The sequence below is a fragment of the Puma concolor genome, chromosome D2, assembly GCF_028749965.1.
Source record: "Puma concolor isolate L17-30 chromosome D2, mPumCon1.1.hap2, whole genome shotgun sequence".
Lineage (NCBI taxonomy): Eukaryota > Metazoa > Chordata > Mammalia > Carnivora > Felidae > Puma > Puma concolor.
In genome coordinates, this window is record NC_141677.1 from 29,075,070 (window position 1) to 29,097,698 (window position 22,629).

Below are 22,629 nucleotides of genomic sequence, written 5' to 3' on the forward strand. Positions count from 1 at the left end.
GAACCTGAGATTACGACCTGAGCCAAAATCAAGAGTTGGACGCTTAACCAACTAGGCCACTCTGGCACCTCTCTTCTGTTTATTTTTCTATTTTTTCTATATTCCAGGAGGGACAGATAATATGATATAGTTATTCACATCACTGACCCTGGAGTCAGACTGCCTATTTGTGAATCTAGCCCTGCCCATTCACTACCTACAAACCCTGGTAAAGTCACTTAATCTCTTTATATGTCAATTTCCTCATTTATAAAATGGTGATTGCACAAGTGCTTCCTGATGAGGAAGTCATGGGGATTAATGGAGGCAATATATATCAAGCACTGTTATAAACAATAGCTTAGAGCAGGAACAAGTTTGGCAAATTTTTATTTTAAAATTCAAATGTAAATATTGCATGTTGGTCCACAAAGAGTGCCATGACTTTTAGGTGCTTTGTAAAATGAATGAGGTATTACCAGATATTGTTAGGATATATTGTTTCAGTAAAAAAGAAGCAAGGTGTTTAAGCATTTATAGTATGCTACCTTATATCAAAGAATGGAGAAATAGTAATTTATATATGTATAGAGTTATAGCTATATCTATTTTAAAAAAAGGAAAGATAAACCAAAAACTAATAAAAATGGTGATACCCACGAGAGAGGGACAATGGTAGAGAAGGTAGAGCTCTCCAAATGTGCTTTACTTTGAGGTTTTGACTTTGTAACTATAATAATGTTTTAAATGATTATTAAACAAAGTTAATTCAAACTAAAAAAACAATCCATAGAAATAAAAAGCAATGAAACAAGGCTATATAACTGGGCATGAATTGATATGAATTATTTTTAAGTACCATAAACCAAGAACTGTAAGAAATCTTAAATTGTTTTTACTAATCACCTTGTTAATAATATTACTGTTTTTATTCATTCATTTAATTAATTTATTTATTTTGAGAGAAAAGAGGAGAGGGATAGCATGTGGGGGAGGGACAGAGTGAGGGAGAGAGAGAATCCCAAGCAGGCCACTCACCATCAGCACAGAGCCCATCATGGGGCTCAACCCATGAAGTGTGAGATTATGTATGACCTGAGCCGAAACCAAGAGTCAGATACTTAACTGACTGAGCTACCCAGGCACCCCATTACTGCTTTTATTCTAAAATTATTCTTAAATTATTATATATATGCAGTCATATGGAACTAAGATTTTCAGTTTAAGAGAAAAGAGATAATAAACATATCAAATGAAAAAAATTACAAGCAAAACCCCATAAACTGAAATTTGAATTGGAAATATGGAAAGTATGGAAATATCAATATGAAGTATTCCTCTTTTAAAATATTTCTACAGAATAGTCTTAGATACAGTGACCAATTAAGTAGCTATGAGCATCCCCAGTGACCAAATTGTGGACTATGAACACCATTTCCCACAAAAGATACCAAGATGCCTTAAAGACATGGCTGTTTCCTGGTTTGGACCGAAAATAGAAGAGAAGATCTTGGGACTGCTTGTCATACCAAAAAGTGAGGATGCATCAGTGACCATAGAGATCATTTCACAAAGACTTAGGAACAAAATTTAAGAGGTCTTGTCTTTCCTTTCACCACACTGAAGGCAGCCATGAGTATGCTCAGGCATCAGAAGAGGCTTGCCCCCAGTTTCCTACTCTGTGGCGACAAGAAGGTCTGGTTGGACCACAATGAGACCAGTGAAATCGCCAATGTCAACTCCTGTCAGCATGTCCAGAAACTGATCAAAGATGGGCTGAGAAAGTCTAGGATGGTCCATTCTGGGCCAGTGCTGGAAAAATATTTTGGCCCACCAGAAGGACAGGCATGTAGGCACTGGTAAGAGAAAAGGTACTGCCATTGCTTGAATGCCTGAGAAGGTGACCTGGATGAGGACGATGAGAATTCTGTACCAGCTACTCAGAAGATATCTGGATCTAAGAAGATTGACCACCACATGTCTCACAGCTTGTACCTGAAAGTGAAGGGGAATGTATTCAAAAACAAGTGAATTCTCATGGAACACATCCACAAGCTGAAGGCCCACAAGGCTCGCAAGAAGCTTCTGGCTGACCAAGCTGAGGCCTGCAGGGCTAAGAACAAGGAAGCATGCAAGCACCATGAAGAGTGGCTCCAGGCAAAGAAGGAGGAAATCATCAAGACTCTGTCCAAGGAGGAAGAGACCAAGAAATAAAACTCCCTCTCTTTTGTCTATACATAGTGGCCTCAGCAATTACACAGATCGGTTATTCAATAAAACAACCTTTTATCTGCCTAAGAAAAAAACCGAAGACATTCCTATTGGCAAAGATGAGATAATAAATTCAAGATCATAAAGAACAATAACTGAAGTGGATTGAAAAATATCAAATATGAGAAGATCCATGAAGTTATAATGATACCTAAAAACAATTCAATAATAATCTACAGAATTTTAGTGAACTGGCCTATTATTCTGAAAACTTAAAGGGAAATAATCAGGGTATTTTTTTCAGCCTTTCCTGTATGTGCCTCAAAATAAACACTTGATACAGTAAGGTTATTATTTATAGAAGAATTCCAGCCAATAAATGAAAAAGGAATGATGGAATTAGAATCTTAATATTTTGCAATGCCTATTGAACAAATAGATCTATGTAATAATCATCAGTAACAGATAAACTATCAGGTGAAAAACTGATTGGGAGCCCGATTTATAATTGATGAATCAGGGGGTGCCTGGGTGGCTCAGTTGGCTAAGCATCCAACTGGGGATCAGGTCATGATCTCCCAGTTGGTGAGTTTGAGCCCCACATCAGGCTGTATGCTGACATCTCAGAGCCTGGGGCCTGCTTTGGATTCTGTCTCCATCTCTCTGCCCCTCCCCTGCTCATGCTCTCTCGCTCTCTCCCTCTCTCTCTCTCTCTTTCTCTCTCAAATATAAATAAACATTAAAATTTTTTTTAAGTTTTATAATGGATGAATCAGGCCAATCACATAAAAACCTGTAGATTAACCTAACATTATAATAAAGAGATATTAGAAACCAAGGGCTCTTTAGTGTGATGCAGCAGAAGGAATCCAACATGCTGAATCAAGTATTCTTGCCAAAGCATCAAACTGAGATCTGATTAAACCTCTATGTCTAGATATATAGCTCATAGAAAATGAGCTCAGAGGAAATTTTTACCTGATATCATGGAGATGCATGTAGCAAAACACAGAATGTGGGGAATTCCACAAAACAAATAACCCAGTTTCTTTAAGAAAGTACAAGGGGAAAATAGAGAGAAGAGTTTAAAGTTTAAAGGAGATTTTAGATGTATACCAATGAAATGCAAAGTGAGGATCTAGTTTGCACCCTGATTAAAAAAAAAAAGGCAGCCAAATATGTATGTTGCATGCATGCATACTGAATTTGATGTTGATTGGTATTTGATTTGAAGTCATCAAATTTTTGCTAACTTTTTAGAATGGAATAATGACATCACAGCAACACATTTTTTTTTTTTTAGTTCTTATCTTTTAGAGTTACATATAGGTGAATTATATGATGTCTGGGATTTGCTTCAACATAATCCATGAGGATGGAGTGATAATTGGGGGTATAAATAAATAAAGTTTGGCTATGTGCTAGTAATTTTTGACATTGACACTGGGTGATGGGTACACGGAAGTTCATTTCATTATTCTCTCTACTTCTATGTTTGGAAATTTATGTAACAGAATACTCAAAAATAAAGCTATTATTAAAGCACAGAATTAAACACAAAAAATTCCTGTTTAATTTTTTTCATGTTTCATTTATATTAATATGAATTTATATACAGATTAATTTAGCCTGTTGAGTCTTCCAATCCAGAAACCTATTATCTCTCTACATTCTGTTCCTCAGCAACATTCTTGTTATCATTGCTGCTTTTGTTTCTACCTTCTTGGCATAGGTTGTACACACTGCTTAAGCTTAATCAGAGGCCATCATAATTTACAAGACTTTTTCTGTTTTACCAGTTTATAACTGTTTTTTTCTGCTTTACTAACAATAATCAGTTTGAAAGCAAATAGGAAGCAATTGCTTTTGTGTATGTAACTTTTTAACTTTCCTGATTATTCTTTTTCTGCCCCTAATAACTTTTAAGTCTAACATCTAATGTTCTAATATCTGATTTTCAAGCAAATCTAGTATAATTTCTTAGATATTTAAGGTGGACAATCCATAGTATACAAATAAATGATAATTTTTCTCATCTCTTTAAAAAAATAGTTGCTGTGGACTGAATTGAAAAACATGATACCTTTTCACTTGTTTCCTGAAATTCAAATTTCAAGAGATTACCTGTATTATGTTCCTGCCCAGCTTGGAACTCTCAATACCTCATTAGGTACATTAGGTACTCAATACCACATAGGAAGTGTGAGGTTAATATATCTGGTGAATTGGCACCATGATTTAAATTTTCAACTCATTCTGTCATCAATTATATTTCAGAGAACATCATCAATATCTAATAGTTGAGAATATCTATCCCCAACACATACCAAAATATGCATGCCACTACCACTGGAAGATTAGTTAAGAGAAGGACACCTTGGGGCACCTGGCTGGTTCAGTAGGCTGAGTGTCTGATTCTTGATTTTGGCTCAGGTCGTAATTCCAGGGTTGTGGGATCGAGCCTCACATAGGATTTGCACTGTGTGGAGCCTGCTTAAGATTCTCTCTCTGTCCCAATGCCCTCACCCCTGCTCATGCTCTCTCTCTCTCTCACTCTAAAAATTAAAAAAGAAAAAAAAAGAAAAGAGAAGCCTTCCTTAATTGTTATTTTCAGGCTGATTAAGTAATACAATTAAATTAATAAGAACCCAAACTATTCTTTGTCATAAAGTAGACATGGAGAAGGTTATCAGAGAAAACCGACTAAAAATTTTAAGGCCAATTTCAAAACATCAACATGAGTTTTGTTTTGTTTTGTTTTGTTTTGTTTTGTTTTGTTTTGGTTTGTTTTCCATAAGGGATGCATCTTGTAGAGAAGTTACATTACTATTCCAGAAGACATTATCTTGGCTTCACTACACATAACACATCTGGGAATTGTCTGCTTGAAAGCCTTGGCTAGAAGCTCTATCTGATGGCCTCAAATTGATTGTGATATTGAAAAGTCTAAAGGAAGTTAGTGCACGTCACATGGCAGGCTGCTTGGCATAAACTGCCTAAGACACCAAATTTTCCCAGGGGAAAGACCAAAAAAAGTTGGATCAGGATTCCATATTGATTTTGCATTATGACATAAAAACTTTTCCCTTCCGTATACTGCATCTCACAATGGTTTTAAGTGCTTTTGCTTCGACCTCAAGCCTCTGCAGTGACAATGTGACTTCATGCCAGTTTTTTTGCAGCATACAAGCTGCCAGATACAATTATTTCTGACAACAGGTCCACATTTGTCTCAGTCAAGTTATGGTATTCGTGGACAAGAATCTTATCCAAGCTGTCACCATTGCACCTCATCTGTTTTAACGTATGTTTAGGAGGAAAGGGTAGTGCAGAATTCCAAAGATGCCCTGAAATGGATTTTTGAAAATCCTGACCAATAATTCTTACCTGGTTTTTCACTGACCAGTGTTACAGATGTTCACTCAGAGGGGCTGGCCAAGCTGAATTCTAGTTAGGTTAAGTTCCATAGCTTATCCACATCCATTCTACTGAGAATAAACTGACAATTTACAAAACGAATCAGAAATTATGCTCAATACTGCTCTAGCTAAATGTATTAGTCATTCGTTTTCCGTAATCATTCACTTTTAACACTGCAATTTTTCTTTACTGGGACTTAACTCAGTTCTTCTCTCTGAAAGTTGAATTTGGATAGGTGCCATTTCTATGAAGTCACATAGCATCTTGTGCTTTTCTCATGATAGCACTCACTACCCACGTTATAACAAGTCATTTATCTGTATGCTGTTCTGGATTATAAACACTATGAGTATAGAAATGTGTCTTTTCTTTTCTCTTAAATTCTACCTCCAACACCTAGAATGGGAACTGGCACAAAGTACACAGACAACAGCCAGATTACAAACAATCCCTTAGGTCAGGCTTTTTCGAGCCGGTTTCTAAAGCCAGGCTTCTTGACATTGTCATCAAGCTTTTTTAAAAAGCCACAGATATTCCAGTAAGGTCCTTAATGAAAGCTCAGTTGAGGCAAAAAGCCCCCTGAAATAATACTATTGGTAAGAAACAAGAGTAAACAGCCCCAAATAAAAGAGTTTGTCCCCAAAATGCCCCTGCATGTGTTGACAAACAACCCCAAATACAGAGTTGTTTTTCTGAGAATACAAGGTCACTGCCTTCAGATACAAACGAAAGTGCCCTCAGAGGAAAATTTCTTTCTCAGGTTGGAAGGGAATGAAGGAGCAATAAAAATCCATCTGCAACACTTCTTAGTCAAACAGAGATGGCAAATGGTAAAAAAAAAAAAAAAAAAAAAAAAAAAAAAAACAACAGTATTCTGGTTCTTTGACCCAAATTTTGAGAGTTCATCATACTTAGTACATACATCCCCCTTAATACTTGAGCATATCTTAGGTGACACAGACTTGTGAATCAGCTACAGGTACTCTTTCCAGGGACTCTTCCTTATTATAGAAGTATCTCCCCTTGAATCATCTTGATTTCTTCCCTCCAAGAAACACACATTGAGTATGTGTTATCTAAATATTTACTAGAATATTTAGAAATGAATGAGATTTCACCATCCCTAAATTTAAAGGATATTCTGTTGGAAAACTTGCATATAAACGATTATAATACAATGTATTTATATGTCATATGCTTATAGTATATAACCCAAAATTGCTAATGAGGAAGTTACCAAAATTCCTAGAGAAGGTTTTATGGAGAATATAACATTTCAGGTATATTTTATAGACAATTATACCTGATAGATAATGGAGAAAGGCTATTCTTATAAGAGAGAATAGCATAAACAGTGACTTAAGGCATGATTAAAACATGGCTTGTTCAGAGTATAATAAATCCTTTGGTGTGACTGGATCACAGGTTGTGTAGCATATTAGAAGTAATGACAAAGTGTAGATTTGGACCAAATGGCAAAGGATCTTTGAATCAGGTTATATTCACTGTCTTTCATAACTACAATTGGCCCCACCTAGAGCACCTGCCAAGTTGTCTTATACAATATGACCCTGCCAACTTCATGATGACCCTCAACTCTGTGTCACATCTGATTAGACTCGAGTGACCACGTTATTCGAGAACAACCAACTCATAAACCAGATAGCAACCTATGAGGTGGCCTGGCACAAAAGGATCAACTTTGTCTTCTCTAAAATTTTAAATTGAAAAGATTGTAAGAATAAACTGATTTGGAGGGAAGCTGAAAGAGTCACGAAGTAGCATGTACGCTTTGAAGACAACATGGCAAGCCAACTCCATAGGACTCAAACACTACAAATAAGCCAGAGCTTGGAGGCAGAACAGAGGCAAACACAAGAAAGGTGACACAGATGGAAAATAGCAAAGTGCAAGGCACTGAAATGAAGCTACTTCCCTTCCAATAAGGTTCTTGCTCTTCTTGATAGCTGATTATTTTATTTTATCTAACAACCAAATGAATCAAATCAGAAGAACCTTGTGTGTCATGAGGATGAATCTGCTATTTCACCGGAGGTGATGGTGAGCTAGTCAAAGGATTTAAGCAGAACGATAACATAACCAAATCAGTGGTAGTGTTTTAGGGATGAAGTCAGACAATTCTGGATTGACCTTCATGTAATTACACTGAAGACTTATCAAATCTCAAAACAACAACAACAACAACAACAACAACAACAAAACTTCTTTTCTTTTTACCTTATCCCTTGGCATGGGATAACTTTCTATTTATCCCTTGCCATAGGATAACATTTTTATTTTGTTAGCCATATAGGAAAGAGACCATGCATATTAGAATACTAGTTACTTATCTCCTTTTCAGAGATAATAATTTGCGTTTCAGTGCTTAAAGGAAGGTGAGCCTGAATGATTCAACCTCAATAAAGATTGTTCCATAAATTAAATTTCCAACAATGAAAGGTATTTAAAATAATTGTTTAGCCCACTCAAGGAATGTGATGCATTAAATTCAAGGTAACAAAAATATCTGTATAGTTGCCAAAATACTAGTAGGGGTTGCCCTTGGATGGTGACAGCATGGTTACTATGTTTTATAATACATATGTATTGCTTTTATAATGGAAAGCAAATAAACGTAAAGAGTAGTTTAAAACATATTTCATTTCTATCTAACAAAAATGATTTTACATTTTAGTTGTCTGGATAAATCTATCTGAGGCTAGGTAAAAATCTATTTGTTAATGTTTGCTATTATTTTTCACATGATTTAAAGACTTTGGTTTGGATTCAAGAAACAAGACCATTATAAAAAATACACTAATGTCAAAGGATCTAGGTTGCATGCAAAGTTCCTGTACCGATGTCATACGTGAATAGAGCCAGTTATTCCATCTCTCCGGGTTTTAGTTTTCTGATATGTAAAGTGTGGTTTGGACAAAATAATCTCAAAATCCTTTCCAATTTATGATTTATGATTCTCTAAGCCTTTATATCACTATTACTTGGTATTACAATAATATTTTCCAAGTTTAACTTGCAAAAGCTTGTAAGCTACTTGAAATTATATGAAACCTCTCAAGCCTTTTAGAAGTATCCACAGAAAACCTATAAAGCTTAAGAATTTGGACTAATGCCTAAACATGCGATGACATGTTTACTTATTTTGGTTTCTCCAGAGAGTAACTTAGAGTACTTCAGAAGGAAATTACCAAGATTGAAAGTTACATATACCAAATCAAATGTCCGCATGATTTTAACTAATTCCATAAAGAGAAAAAAGACATAGAACTAATGTAGGGGCGCCTGGGTGGCTCAGTTGGTTGAGGGTCTGACTTCAGCTCAGGTCATGATCTCATAGCCTGTGAGTTTGAGCCCCACGTCAGGCTCTGTGCTGACAGCTCAGAGCCTGGAGCCTGCTTTGGATTCTGTGTCTCCCTCTCTCTCTGCCTCTCCCCCACTCATGCTCTGTCTCTCTCTGTCAAAAATAAATAAACATTTAAAAAAAAAGTTTTAAGAATTAATGTAGACTGTTTCCTTTAAGCAAAAGTCTGGTCTTGAATATAGCCAATGAATAGAAGAAATAATTTATATGACTATGAGATACCTATTCCTATTTTTTTAAATACAAGCACACATTTATCTATCAGAAGATACAAACTTGGATCATAAATAAATAGTTGCCTATTTGAAATATTGTATTTTTTTAGCAATATAAACACATGTATACATACACACACATACACACAACACCCCCCCACACACCATGTACATATACATCAAGTTAAAGTTTTTCTAATTTTTTACTATTAAGTTGTAAACATAAATTTGAAAAGAGCCAAATATATATATATATATATGTTTTGGTTTGAAAATTCATTCTGAAATGATAATAATTAAAACCAAAATCTTGATATAAAAAAGTGGAAAAACAAATCCATATTTCAGTTCAGAGTATAGTTGGTTTCTTAAGAAAGCATATACATAAAATTCTCTTTGTTTCATTATAAAATTATAAACTCATTCTTTTGAGGAAATGTTCCCACACTCCTGTCATCACTGCCATGTCTATAATCTGTCATGCGAAATTCATCCTGAAACACAACAGATTGCACACTTTTATTGCCTCTTCCCCCTTAAAACCCATGTAATGACAAATGAATACAAATGAAAGTAAAGAAGAGATAAGAATGAATGAACAATGTCTACAAGGTTTTGGAAAACATAGACAATATTACAAATAAGTAGAGTCAAGAAAGCTTCACCTAAGTGCTTACTGAAGGAAGACCCTATATTGTGCAACAGTCTTGAGAGCCTCCAGAAGATGGGGTGACTAAAAATATGGATACTGGTTTAAAGTATTCATGGGAAGTGCCAGATCCACATCTTCAACCCAAGAAACCAAGAGACTATCTGCTATGGACTGAATGTTTGTGTCCCCCTGCCTCCCACCACAAATTCATATGTTGAAGCCCTAATACCCAAATGAATGGCATTTCGAGGCGGGGTCTTCTGGAGGTAATTAGGTCATGAAGGTGGAGCTTTCATGAATGGGATTAGTGCCCATATTAGAAGAGACACAAGAGAGATCTCTTTCTCTACCATGTGAGGATACAGAAAGAATATGTCCATCTGCAAACCACGAAGAGTAACCTCACCAAGAGCCCAAACATGCTGGCACCTTGATCTTAGACTTCAGCCTCCAAAACTGTGAGAATAAGTTTCTGTTGTATAAGCCACCCAGTCTATGATATTTGCTATATAGTCAGCCTGGGTTGACTAAGACATACTCTTTTCTTCCAGTCGAGAAGAAGAAAAGTTTATTTTTTGTAAATTCAAACATGAGAAGCTAGACCCAAGTACATGAGACAAATCACTGAAGCTTGGAAATGAAAAGAAAATTAAATGAGAATGCACATAATGAACTTGGGGACCTCACCACCCTTCTCCTGCTTTGTCCCCAGAATACCAGTAGCCTTCAACTCCAGTAAAGGAGGTTGGGGGCTTGGGGGGAGAAATGTCTATATTCATGCATGTAGAGATTCCTTAGTGAAAAGGCAAGTTCACTTTTTAATTTGCTCCCACAAAGTCTGCAGCCAAAACCTTGCTCATATGCAAGGAACCCTCTCTCAGCTTTTAGTGCTTCACTCATTAATCTGAATAAGCACACAAGAAACTTAACATTTGAATAAAGCTTCCAACATGAAATAGGCCAAAACAAACTAACTAAATACCTCAGAGTAAACAGTGACATTGTAGAAAAAATATAGTACCAAAACACCCTATATAATATCCTCGAGTGAAATAAGATGTCACATTTGTAAAAATAAAACAGTATGCAATGAAGAGGGAGAAAAAGAGAACCAAAAAGAGGTCCTAGAGATAACAAATATGATCACCTAAGTTGAGGGAGGTAGAGGATCAGCAAGCTTTTTCTGTAAAGAGACATATAGCAAATACAGAATTTAGTCCCTAAACTCTGCCATTGATGGATGAAAGCATCCATAGAAAATATATAAATGAATGAGCATAAATGTTTCCTTTAGTTACAAATGTTTAACTTTATTTGCACCAGTTGACCTAAGAGCATCATTGCTGGATTTGGTTGTGCAATAGTTTGCTGATATCTGATCTAATTTTTTAATAAATAGATGATAGAGATAGATACATAGATATATAGATAGATGATAGGAAGATAGATGATAGATTGAGAGATAGACAGATGATAGATGATAAGTAGATAGATAGATAGATAGATAGATAGATAGATAGATAGATAAATATTATAACATAAAGCTGAGGAAATCACCTGAAAGTAAGACAAAAAGATAAAGAGATGGGGGGTGCCTGGGTAGCTCAGTCAGATGAGCAACCAACTTCAGCTCAGATCATGATCTCATGGTTTGTGAGTTTGAGCCCCGCCTCAGGCTCTGTGCTGACAGCTCAGAGCCTGGAGCCTGCTTCTGATTCTGTGTCTCCCTCTCTCTCTGCCCCTCCCTCACTCATGCCCTGTCTCTCTCTGTCTCACAAATAAATAAACATTAAAAAAAATTTTTTTTAAATGATAAAAAGATGGGAAAATAGAAAACAACAATAAGAACGGATCAATCCAGGAATCTAAAATCTTTTCAGTAAAAGAGAGAGAGAGAGATGACAGAGAAAATGGGGAGAGGTAATTAAAATAAAAGACATAAACAAATTTTTACAGAACCAAAGGACACAAAGCTGTCCATTGAATACTCAGCACAATGAATGACAAAAGGCCCAAATCAAAGTACATCCTTTATAATTTCCAAATACCACGGAAAATGAAGTATCACATAAGCTTCCAAAGATTATACACAAAGAAGTGGCAATTAGAATAGCACCTGGTTCTCAACAAGAGTGAGTGTGAGAAGACAACAGAGCAATGGCTAGAATATTCTGAGGGAAAATGATTTCCAATTTTGAATTTTATATACAGCCAATTTATTAATCAGTTAAGATAAATCAAAAAAATGAGACATGGAGTTTTTATATCACATGCACATTTTCTTTTTTTTTTTAATTTTATTTATATATGAAATTTATTGTCAAATTGGTTTCCATACAACACCCAGTGCTCATCCCAAAAGGTGCCCTCCTCAATACCCATCACCCACCCTCTCCTCCCTCCCACCCCCCATCAACCCTTAGTTTGTTCTCAGTTCTCAACAGTCTCTTATGCTTTGGCTCTCTCCCACTCTAACCTCTTTTTTTTTTTTTTTTTCCTTCCCCTCCCCCATGGGTTCCTGTTAAGTTTCTCAGGATCCACATAAGAGTGAAACCATATGGTATCTGTCTTTCTCTGTATGGCTTATTTCACTTAGCATCACACTCTCCAGTTCCATCCACGTTGCTACAAAAGGCCATATTTCATTTTTTCTCATTGCCACGTAGTATTCCATTGTGTATATAAACCACAATTTCTTTATCCATTCATCAGTTGATGGACATTTAGGCTCTTTCCATAATTTGGCTATTGTTGAGAGTGCTGCTATGAACATTGGGGTACAAGTGCCCCTATGCATCAGTACTCCTGTGTCCCTTGGATAAATTCCTAGCAGTGCTATTGCTGGGTCATAGGGTAGGTCTATTTTTAATTTTCTGAGGAACCTCCACACTGCTTTCCAGAGCGGCTGCACCAATTCACATGCACATTTTCTTAGAAATATACTAGAGTGCATGTTTCAACAAAATGAGTGGTAAACTAAGAAAATGAATATATGGGATCCAGGAAAGGGGAGGATGCAGAAAGGGAAGACTAGGTTAGCAGGCATTATTAGATACAACTACTATTAGATACTAGAAAAACAGAATGCTGCAAAGGGAAGGGATTATCTGAATTGAGTGTTTGGAAACATTAAGCACTTGATGAATCTTTTAAAATACTGGGTAAAAGAACTAGCACTAGGTACAGAAAAAAACTAAGCAAATTTAAGAGATAGGAGAGAGAACAACGGGGGGAGAGAGAAAATAGGAACAATTCCTAACTGCAAGAAAACCAAAAGGTTGAACGAGAATGCAGACATAACCTAATACACCACTTAATCAGTAACATCTTTGCTTACATAGTCATCTTAGATACTATTTAATACTGTATTAACATAAGAAGTAGGAAAGTGAGAGAGAACATGATATTAATCTTCAGTTAAAATAGCAAGAAATGAAAATATCAACATTCAGAAATATTATGAGAAAAAACATAACAGCTAAAATAAAGTCACTGACTCTGAAAAGACCAATTGGTGAAGAAGCTGAGAAGGAGAAGCAAATATGGATGTTTTCAATACAAGTCTTGTCTCTTATTTGCTTTTCAGACTATATACATAAAATTCAGTTCTCAATGATTCCTTAATATTTTTTCATTTTTCAGTTACGTTAAGTTTCAAGTACAGGGGCACCTGGGTGGCTCAGTTGGTTAAGCGCCTGACTTCGGCTTAGGTCATGATCTCATGGTTTATGAGTTTGAGCCCTGCATCGTGCTCTGTGCTGACAGCTCAGAGCCTGGAACCTGCTTCGGATTCTGTGTCTCCCTCTCCCTCTGCCCCTCCCGTGTCGTGCTCGGTCTCTCTCTGAAAACTGAATAAACCTTAATTTTTTTTTTTTATTAATTTAAACTACATTGAGAAAGCTAATACCATAAACCCATCTCTGCTGACAGCTCAGAGCTTGGAGCCTGCTTCAGATTCTATGTCTCCCTCTCTCTCTGCCCCTCCCTCGCTTACACTCTGTCTCTTTCTCCCTCTCTCAAAAATAAACAAACATAAAAGACGGAAAGAAAGAAAGAAAGAAAGAAAGAAAGAAAGAAAGAAAGAAAGAAAGAAAGAAAAGAAAACCAGATCTAAGAAAGCCAACTCTATGTAAGATTCATTTTATGAGTTATGTTTCTGTTTGTTCTTTTTGTGTTATCTCCTAAATTTCTTATTTTTTTTAATTACTTCAAATTTTGTTTAAACGTTCATCTGTGCTACGTGTTCCAAAAAGAGAACATGCCTACAGTGTCTATGGGGGAGCAGTGTCAGCCTGAAGCCGCTGTAAAGATGTTGGTGCTGATCAGTGAAAATCCCAAAGAGAGACTACATCTCAGGGAACAGAAGGTCACATGAGTTACCTCCTACTTGCTCTCAAATGCGAAGCCCTCAGAAAGGGATTTAGAGATTTTCTGACTATTCTATCAAACTGTCACTAGCCTTTATCCTGTTATGTCTTCATAGCACTCATCTCTAGTTGACATTGTGTGCCTATGATGTTTATTTTTTACTATCTCATCAACTAGAATGCAAGTCCTCTGATGGTAGGCAGTTTGACTTATTCACTGTTGTATCCTCAGCACAAAAAACAGTGGACGAACTTGATAAATATTCATTGAGTAAAAAAATAAACTCTCAACTCAGGACCAGATAAAGATACTTTATTTCTATTAAGGGTCCGTGGCATTTGCTTCCAGGGACTAAGTCAATTTCTGTCTGAGTCACAATTTTGCCACTTGGGGGCTCTGCTGTTAGCCACGGGAGATTCCTAAGCATTCCCCCTGCACTCTTAAGGGAACTATTTTTCAATCAGGATTAATCATTAGCAATACAAAGAAGGTTTCTCTGGCCCTTTAAGAGAGTCCCCAAATAGACGGATACATTTTAGTGTAATATAAGGACCCATAGCTCCTATTCTCTGCCACTACCTTGCAAACCTATGCAGAGTTTCTCTTCTCTCAGAAGTTTAATATCTTTTAGGTCTGCAGGGTAAAATTTAAAATATCAGACTTGCTGTTTCAGAAACAAAAATAAATTTAACCAATGGAAAATTATGGTTTTTAATCCAAATCAAGATTTCTATTATCTTTCACTGTCTGGTGGTTGGGGAATTTAATTCTTAATGCTGATATATTTGTCAGGAAGGCAGATTTTAAAATACACTAGTGTACCTGGTTAAAACTACTCTTTACAATCCTTTAAAAATACAATAGAACATGCTGTAGACGGAATGTTTGTGTCCCCCTGCCCCTCCACATTCATATGTTGAAACCTAATCCCCAGTGTGATGGTATTTGGAGGTGGGGCATTTTGGAGTGATTAGGTCATAAGAGGAGAGCCCTCATGAAGGGATTCCTACCCTTGTAAGAGAGGCCCCTGAGAGACCCCTTGCCCCTATGTCGTGTGAAGTTACAGAGAAAAGACGACGTCTCTATGAACCAGGGAGCAGGCCCTCAACAGCCACAGCATCTACTGGCTTCTTGATCTTGCATTTCCCAGACTCCAGAACTGTAAGAAATGTTTCTGTTTGTTAAAAAGCCACCCAATCTACGGTATTCTGTTGAAGTAAACTGAATGGACCAGAACAGAAATTTTTTTCTTTAAAACTTCTTGTTTTGTTGGAATATATATGAAGCAAATATCGCAAAATGTTTACTGTGATACCATTTAAACAATATTGCCTTTATATTCAAAGCACAGCCATACATGGGAAATAGAACATCAAATATTAAGGTGCACATTTGGTTAAGAGACATTTATAGCTACTCTAAAGTTTCTTTATTTTACTATGAGAAAGTATAAGAAATCTGGGAATGTATATACAGGACTATAAATTTTACATTGTGGCTCTGGTGCTTGCCATGTTCCTTCATGGAATTTTTTCTAAATGAAAAGCTAGAAAACTGATTTCTCTCAATATAAATGACTATAAGTGACTTTGATTGCTATTCTATTGAATTTTTTGATATTTTCTTAGAAGAACACCTCAGCATCAATACAAAATTAACAAATTTGCTTATCAAGGAGCATCAAATAATTGCTTTTGCTGACTACAGGCAAAAAGGCAAGTGTGTGGAAAGTGGAGAACAGAAATACTGGTAAATATGAACATTAAACCAACATAGAGTCATGGTACCTTAATATTATTTCTCACTCCCAAACTTGCCATTTAACCAATTATGAATTCCCTGGTTCTATAAATACCACAAGATAGAAACACATTTTTTTTTTTTTTTCTGAGCTCTAAGTCTCATTTCACACAAAAGTTTGGCAAGTCTCAGATTTGCTACCAAAAGTAAATAGATGTCCTATGGGGCTGGATATCCTGCTTCCTGCTTCAATTAATAAATGGGACTCTTGCTCAACATGTATGTCATTAAAACTCACTCATTGCAAATGAAATAACACAAGGGAGAGCAATCAACCAAATACAAAGCATGGACCAAGGTAAAGTCCAAATGACCCGGTATCTCCCAACATATCAATGACATCATAAAATTAAAGACATTTCAGAAACATGAAAACCAAATGCAGTATCTGTGCTTTGCTTAATTCTTGACTACAAGCCAACTTTATGAACTTATTGTTAGTTTGTTAGGTGTAATAATGCTAGATGGTTAAATTAAAAGTCTCTATTGGTTAGAATTGCATACTATAATATATACGGGTAAAGTGACATGATTTCTGAGATTTGCTTTTAAGATACTCTAGGGGGGAAAATGGTGTGTGTATGTCGGAAGAGGGATGGGAAAGATAAAAAAAATAGCAAAATATTGATAATTGTTGAAGTTGATGTTTATTATACTGTTTACTTTTGTGTATGTTTTTAAATTCAACTTAAAAAATAAAAACAATTGTTTCCTCAAGGTTGAATAGTCTTTTCAGTCTTCAGAAGCCTACCACTAAGTGTTATACTTTAAGAGTCTGTTATTTTTTCCTATCCCCCAAATTTAGCCTCGGGCTACCTCTGAAAGAAGTGATGCAATGAAACCTCAAAATACAGACTGGTGCTACAACATAAATGTGCCTTCAGGGGAGGGAGAAGGAGATGTGTTAGATAACCTTATAAGGTCTCATTCATTTGAATTGCTTCATTTGAGAAAGACACTGAAAGACCATTTTAACGGTCAGACCTGGAACTTTCTTTATCCATTTATCTAAGCCAGAGATGTTCACTCATAACCATATGTGGCCAAACAGGGTTTTTAATAGAGCCCTTGAAGCAAGCAGATGGAACTAAGGATATTTCAGAGACATGTTAATGCTTTTATGAAAGATCAGGATATAATTACAAATGTACAAATGCATATGTGTATTCTAACAACTAGAAATAAAATCATATTCATAGCTGTAGGGAACTCTCTGTTAGCATTCTGACAACTCTATGATAAGGTAACTGAGTCAAAAACATTAATCTCTTTACAATATCTCAATTACATGCATTTATTGGTGAAATCATTTCATGACTTAGAACACTGAATGACAACAATGTATGCAGTATAATAAATGGTTGTGGTATTAAAATTGTAGTAGAGGGGCGCCTGGGTGGCGCAGTCGGTTAAGCGTCCGACTTCAGCCAGGTCACGATCTCGCGGTCCGTGAGTTCGAGCCCCGCGTCGGGCTCTGGGCTGATGGCTCAGAGCCTGGAGCCTGTTTCCGATTCTGCGTCTCCCTCTCTCTCTGCCCCTCCCCCGTTCATGCTCTGTCTCTCTCTGTCCCAAAAATAAATAAACGTTGAAAAAAAAAATTTAAAAAAAAAAAATTGTAGTAGAAAGGGAATACTGAAGAATTTTTTTAATTGGCAAATTCTGACTCCATTCTTGACCATGTTAGTGCCCCTTGATACATGTTTGTTGCAGTATATGCTGATGACCAAAGAACCTAGACAGAATCAAAGAAAATCAATTTTCACAAAGGTACTCTGATTCCAGAAACATTTTATACCACTTTATAGTCTACAAAGTATTTACACATAAATTATGGAAATGGATCCTAAATAAAAGTCTTCAAGATTTACAACACAGGTTTTGAGTCCCATTTTGCAGATAAGCAAACTGAAACCCTGAGAAGTTTGCCCAGAATCAGTTCCAAATTCCAAATGTCAACTGACACATGCAATAAAAAGTATATGTCATTCTCTAAATTATTTTAGAAAGACATTTTGGATTCACTGAATTTATTTTCCAGTATACTTAGTCCAAATGTCCCTGTATTTGGTCTTTACGTAATTTTCAGTTTTCATCAAAGCTTTTGCTTCTGTTGCCTTCCAAGGCCATATGCAAAGACATTGCCTTTGCCTAGGCCATCTGAATAGAAATCCATGTTGCTATTGTTTAGTGGCTAATTTTGCTAATCATTTTATAGAATATTTTAAAATACATTATGGTCCTTTGAGGCCTAATATGAAGATGACGTTTTCGAAAATTAAAGCCTCACAAAATTGAAGAAAAGTGAGAGCCAAATTTTAAGTTAATTCAAATGCATTGACTCTTTTTTTTAGTGTTTCCACAGTTTATTTATAAATTATTTTGCAGAATTGTTGATCCTATTCCCAAAAGCTGACCCACAGACGCAGCTGATGGCTTCACCATCCCTCTAGTTGCTCAGCTCATAAAATAGGAATTATCTTTAATCTCTCTCTTTATCTCCACTTCTAATCCATTAGAAAACTCCTGTAAATTTTACCTAAGCATATATCCAGTAATTAGCCAATTCTCATCATTTTCACTGTTTCCACACTGGTCGAAGCCACCATCATCTCTCTCCTAGATTGGTACAATGGCCTCCTTACTGACCTCCCTGCTTTTATTATTGTCCTTTTAGAGTTTATTCCCATAACAGCAGTGTGAGTGATCCTTTCAATGGGTAACTTGATCATAGCTTTACTCTGCACAAAATCTTGAGTTGGTTCCCAGTTTTCTCCAAAATAAAGTCAAAGTTTTTTCAATAGCATATGAAGCCCTCTATGACCCAGGACCTAGTACCTCTCTGACTTCATCTCCAATTCCTCTACCTTACTCTCTCCATTCTAGACCGATTGGGCTGTTTGCTATTCATTGAACATATGATCTGCACCCACCGGAGGGCCTTTAGACAAGCCACCCCCCCATATACATTTAAGGTCAACAACCTCATCTCCTTCAAGGGTTTGCTCAAAAAGCCACTTTTTCTTAGTGGCCCTAACCATCCCAATTTAACATTACAAGAAACGGACTTTTAACCATAGAGAACAAACTGATGGTTACCAGAGGGAAGGTAGGTGGGGTGGGGGTGGTGGGTTAAATTAGGTGATGGGGATTAAGGAATGTACTTGTGATGAGCACCAGCTATTGTATGTAAGTGTTGAATCACTAAATTCTATACCTGAAATTAACATTACACTGTGTGTTAACGAACAGGGTTTAAATAAAAACTTTACAATTTACCTCACCCTCTATACTCCCAATCGTCCCTAATCTCACTTTTCTTTTTTCTATAGTACCTGTTACCTAATAATATGTTATTTATGTTTTTGTTCATGTCATCCCTTTAGAATAAATGCTTATATCTTTGTTTTGTACACTGATGTATTCTAAGTGTCTGGACCAGCATCTAGTACATAGTGAGTACCCAAACTATGTATTTGTTTAATGCATGAAATCTCTAAGACCAACCCATTGTTAATATATCACTACATTCCCTTTAAACCCTGATTTTCTAATTTTTTTGGCAATTCAGTTTCATATTGTACTGAAATTGGACACTATACACTGAGATTGAATTTATTTACCCAATTTAAACAAAATATGTGCAGTTACTTGAAGTACTATAAATACAGTTTTGAAAAGTCTTTAGGTGAATGACTATGCTTTATAATTGTGTAAATCATTAAGGTTCTAGATTCATTTGGGAATATTTAACTTGTCAGGTAGTTTATGGTTTGTTTCTGCATGTGGTTTAAACATATAATGTAGTATAAATTTGATTCTGTTGAAAGGCAAATCAGAACTAATCATCTTGTTATAGTCAACGAGTAAAAGGAGGGTAAACTTAATGCAATAGCATATTACTACAATATTTTAGAACATAAAGTTGTCTTCTATTTCTTTTGAAAGACCACTCTATGTTTTTGGGCTAATTTCGGCAGCTTCAAGTATTAGTCTCCTTTGAATTGTATTATTTTATTTTGGGATTTTTCCACACCCCATGAATGGTCTTCCTCCATGCTCCTGATTACATTGAATCAAGACAGACCTGGTGGTGATGCCAGCTTAGGGGCTAGTGGCAATGTAGGGGCCACCCAGAGTACTTGGAGTCAGACCCAGTCCAAGAAAGGCACCTGATTACTACTGAGAAAGAAACCAATGATCAATATTAAAGAGGAAATATCAATTATGACATTAAAGGGGTGAATGTGAAGTCAGAACTATGGAGCAAGATAAGATCAGAAGCCAAGGTATCAGAAAAATGGCTGAAAACTAAGGTATGGAACACAGCAAAAAATGTTATTCATCATAGATAATTCAAGATTTCTCCAAGGAAAAACAAAGTGAGAGAATTACATTCTCAGTGGGCTCCTCTGTGTTCCTGTCACCAGGGAATGAGGGAAAAAGAAGCAGCCTCTACCTCCAGCCATCGTAGAGAAGCTCTCTGTAGCTGTTAGGCAAAACAGACATCTCAAAGGCTACTTTCCATAGACAAGCAAGGAAAGTAAGGAGAAAAATCAGAGGCTCCCAAGCAATGAAGATATGAGAGGGGGGGTTTATAGATATGATTTCCTTCGGTATGTTTTAATAGATACAAGTTGTCAAGCCCCATTTGGGATGTGAGATGATAAAAGTTGTAACATGTCAAAGGGAATATTCAAAGATATATTTATTGTTCTTATGCCACTTGTAATTTAACCATGAAAATGAGACATCTACACAAAAAGTGAAGATCACTTGCTGACCAACTAAATATTTCCACTTTCTAGTTTCTTGCCTTTTTTACATACATTCTTTAAGAACACTTTCTCCAAAATTGTATCCAGTATATTTGACTCAGGAACTGCAGAAATCAATCCCATGTACCCAAGATTAGCATTACACACCCAGTTTGTCTTATATCAAATGTAATTGTGACCCCCATAAAAATGTATTTATTTAATAACAGAATGTCTATTATGTGTCAAGTACTGTTCCAGGTATTAGAGAAACTGAAGTAGACAAAACACAACCTTCATCCTCATTGAACTTGCATCACAATGTCATAAACTTTTATACCCTCTCTTCCTACTAGGGGAACATTTATTATTTTTAATCACTCCCTTACAGTGCATTTCTTAAACTTACTTGTCCATCAATGTTGATAAGTGCAGCCTCTTCCATCCCATGAATCAGAATCTTGGGGGGGAAGACTGAGAAATTTATCTTTTTAACAAGCTCTCTGGGGGCTTTATATGCAATGATACCATGATAATTTGGGGGGGGGGGAACCACTGCCCTTTTCATAGCATACTATCTGAGGAATTGGTGATTTCATTGGACTATTTCTGTGGGACCCCTTTGATTGTCATGACTAACATTCTTGGAGAATGTGAAATTTCTCATTGTGAGAGAATCTGAAAGCTCTCTGAGGTTTTCCACAGCCAATTCCCCTAACAAAGACTAACAAAGCAAACTTTTTCAGGTATACTATTTATGTTCATACAAAATGATTTTCTCTATGTGACAGACGTTACTATATTCTGCTTTAGGGAAGAAAAGAATCAAACATTAATTATGATCTAGTTATGATCCATAGAACCAAAAGATTCATTTTAAAGATAAAGTTGAAATGATGGACATTTAGAAAGTTCTCTTGTTAAAAGAAGGTAAGACTGAATGAATCCTAGAAATCCATTGTGAACAATATAAATATTTTCATTGAACAGGCTTTTTGTGAGTTAATGATAGTATAGTCAATATTCAGTACTAAACAATATGCAATGACAGCAAATAAAGTTGATATTCCAATAACAGCTAACACAGGTTTATCATGTCCACACACTATTCTAAGTACTTTACAGATATTAAGTTGACAATTCTCTAACCTTCTATGGAATGTTTTTTTGTTATCATACTTATTTTATAGAAGAGAAAATGAGGCATACAGAAGATAAGTAACCTATCGTGGCCAAGATTTGATCCTAGGTGCAAAAATCCATACTCTTAATCACTAGACTAAACTGCTTCTCATTAGTTTTTTTAATACTTCTTCAAAGAATCATACCAAAGAAGTTTATACAAAACTAGGAATCAAGAATTTTATTATTTTATTTTATTTTATTATGTTTTATCGCAGCTTCCTTGCCCCAGTGTCCTCATCAGCCTAATTTTCATCTGACTCATTTTAAGATGAAGATAACATTGTTGTTGAAGCATGATCATCTAGTGGTTAGAGGTTCTAGTCTGAGAGAGGTGCGGTTTTGAATCTCAGCTCTGCCACTTACTAACATTATGAATTTCAGCAAGTTCCTTCTCCAAGTCTCAGTTTCCTCATCTTTAAAATGAAGGTTATAATGGGACCTACATCATAATATTGTTTAGAGATACAAGATAGCTCATTTACAACAACTTAGGAAGTGTTCGATAAATATTATTAGCAGCATCTAATAAATGGACAACAAATAGCAGCATCAGTAAACTGAACCAAATGATCTCTTGATTCTTCTACTTGCACTAAAAAGAGTTTCTCTTCTAATTACAAATGATAGCAACCAAAACATCAAATTCAGCCATAAGTCATTAAA

The 22,629-nt window shown here is 35.9% G+C and overlaps 1 protein-coding gene and 1 pseudogene across 5 annotated transcripts in view; one reads left to right on the forward strand and one right to left on the reverse strand.

Moving 5' to 3' along the window:
* Window positions 1–22,629, reverse strand: part of CTNNA3 (catenin alpha 3) — a 1,810,934-nt gene that overhangs the window by 997,053 nt on the left and 791,252 nt on the right. The gene's annotated exons all lie outside the window — the stretch shown is intronic.
* On the forward strand, window positions 1,612–2,315 carry LOC112854454 (large ribosomal subunit protein eL19 pseudogene; annotated as a pseudogene).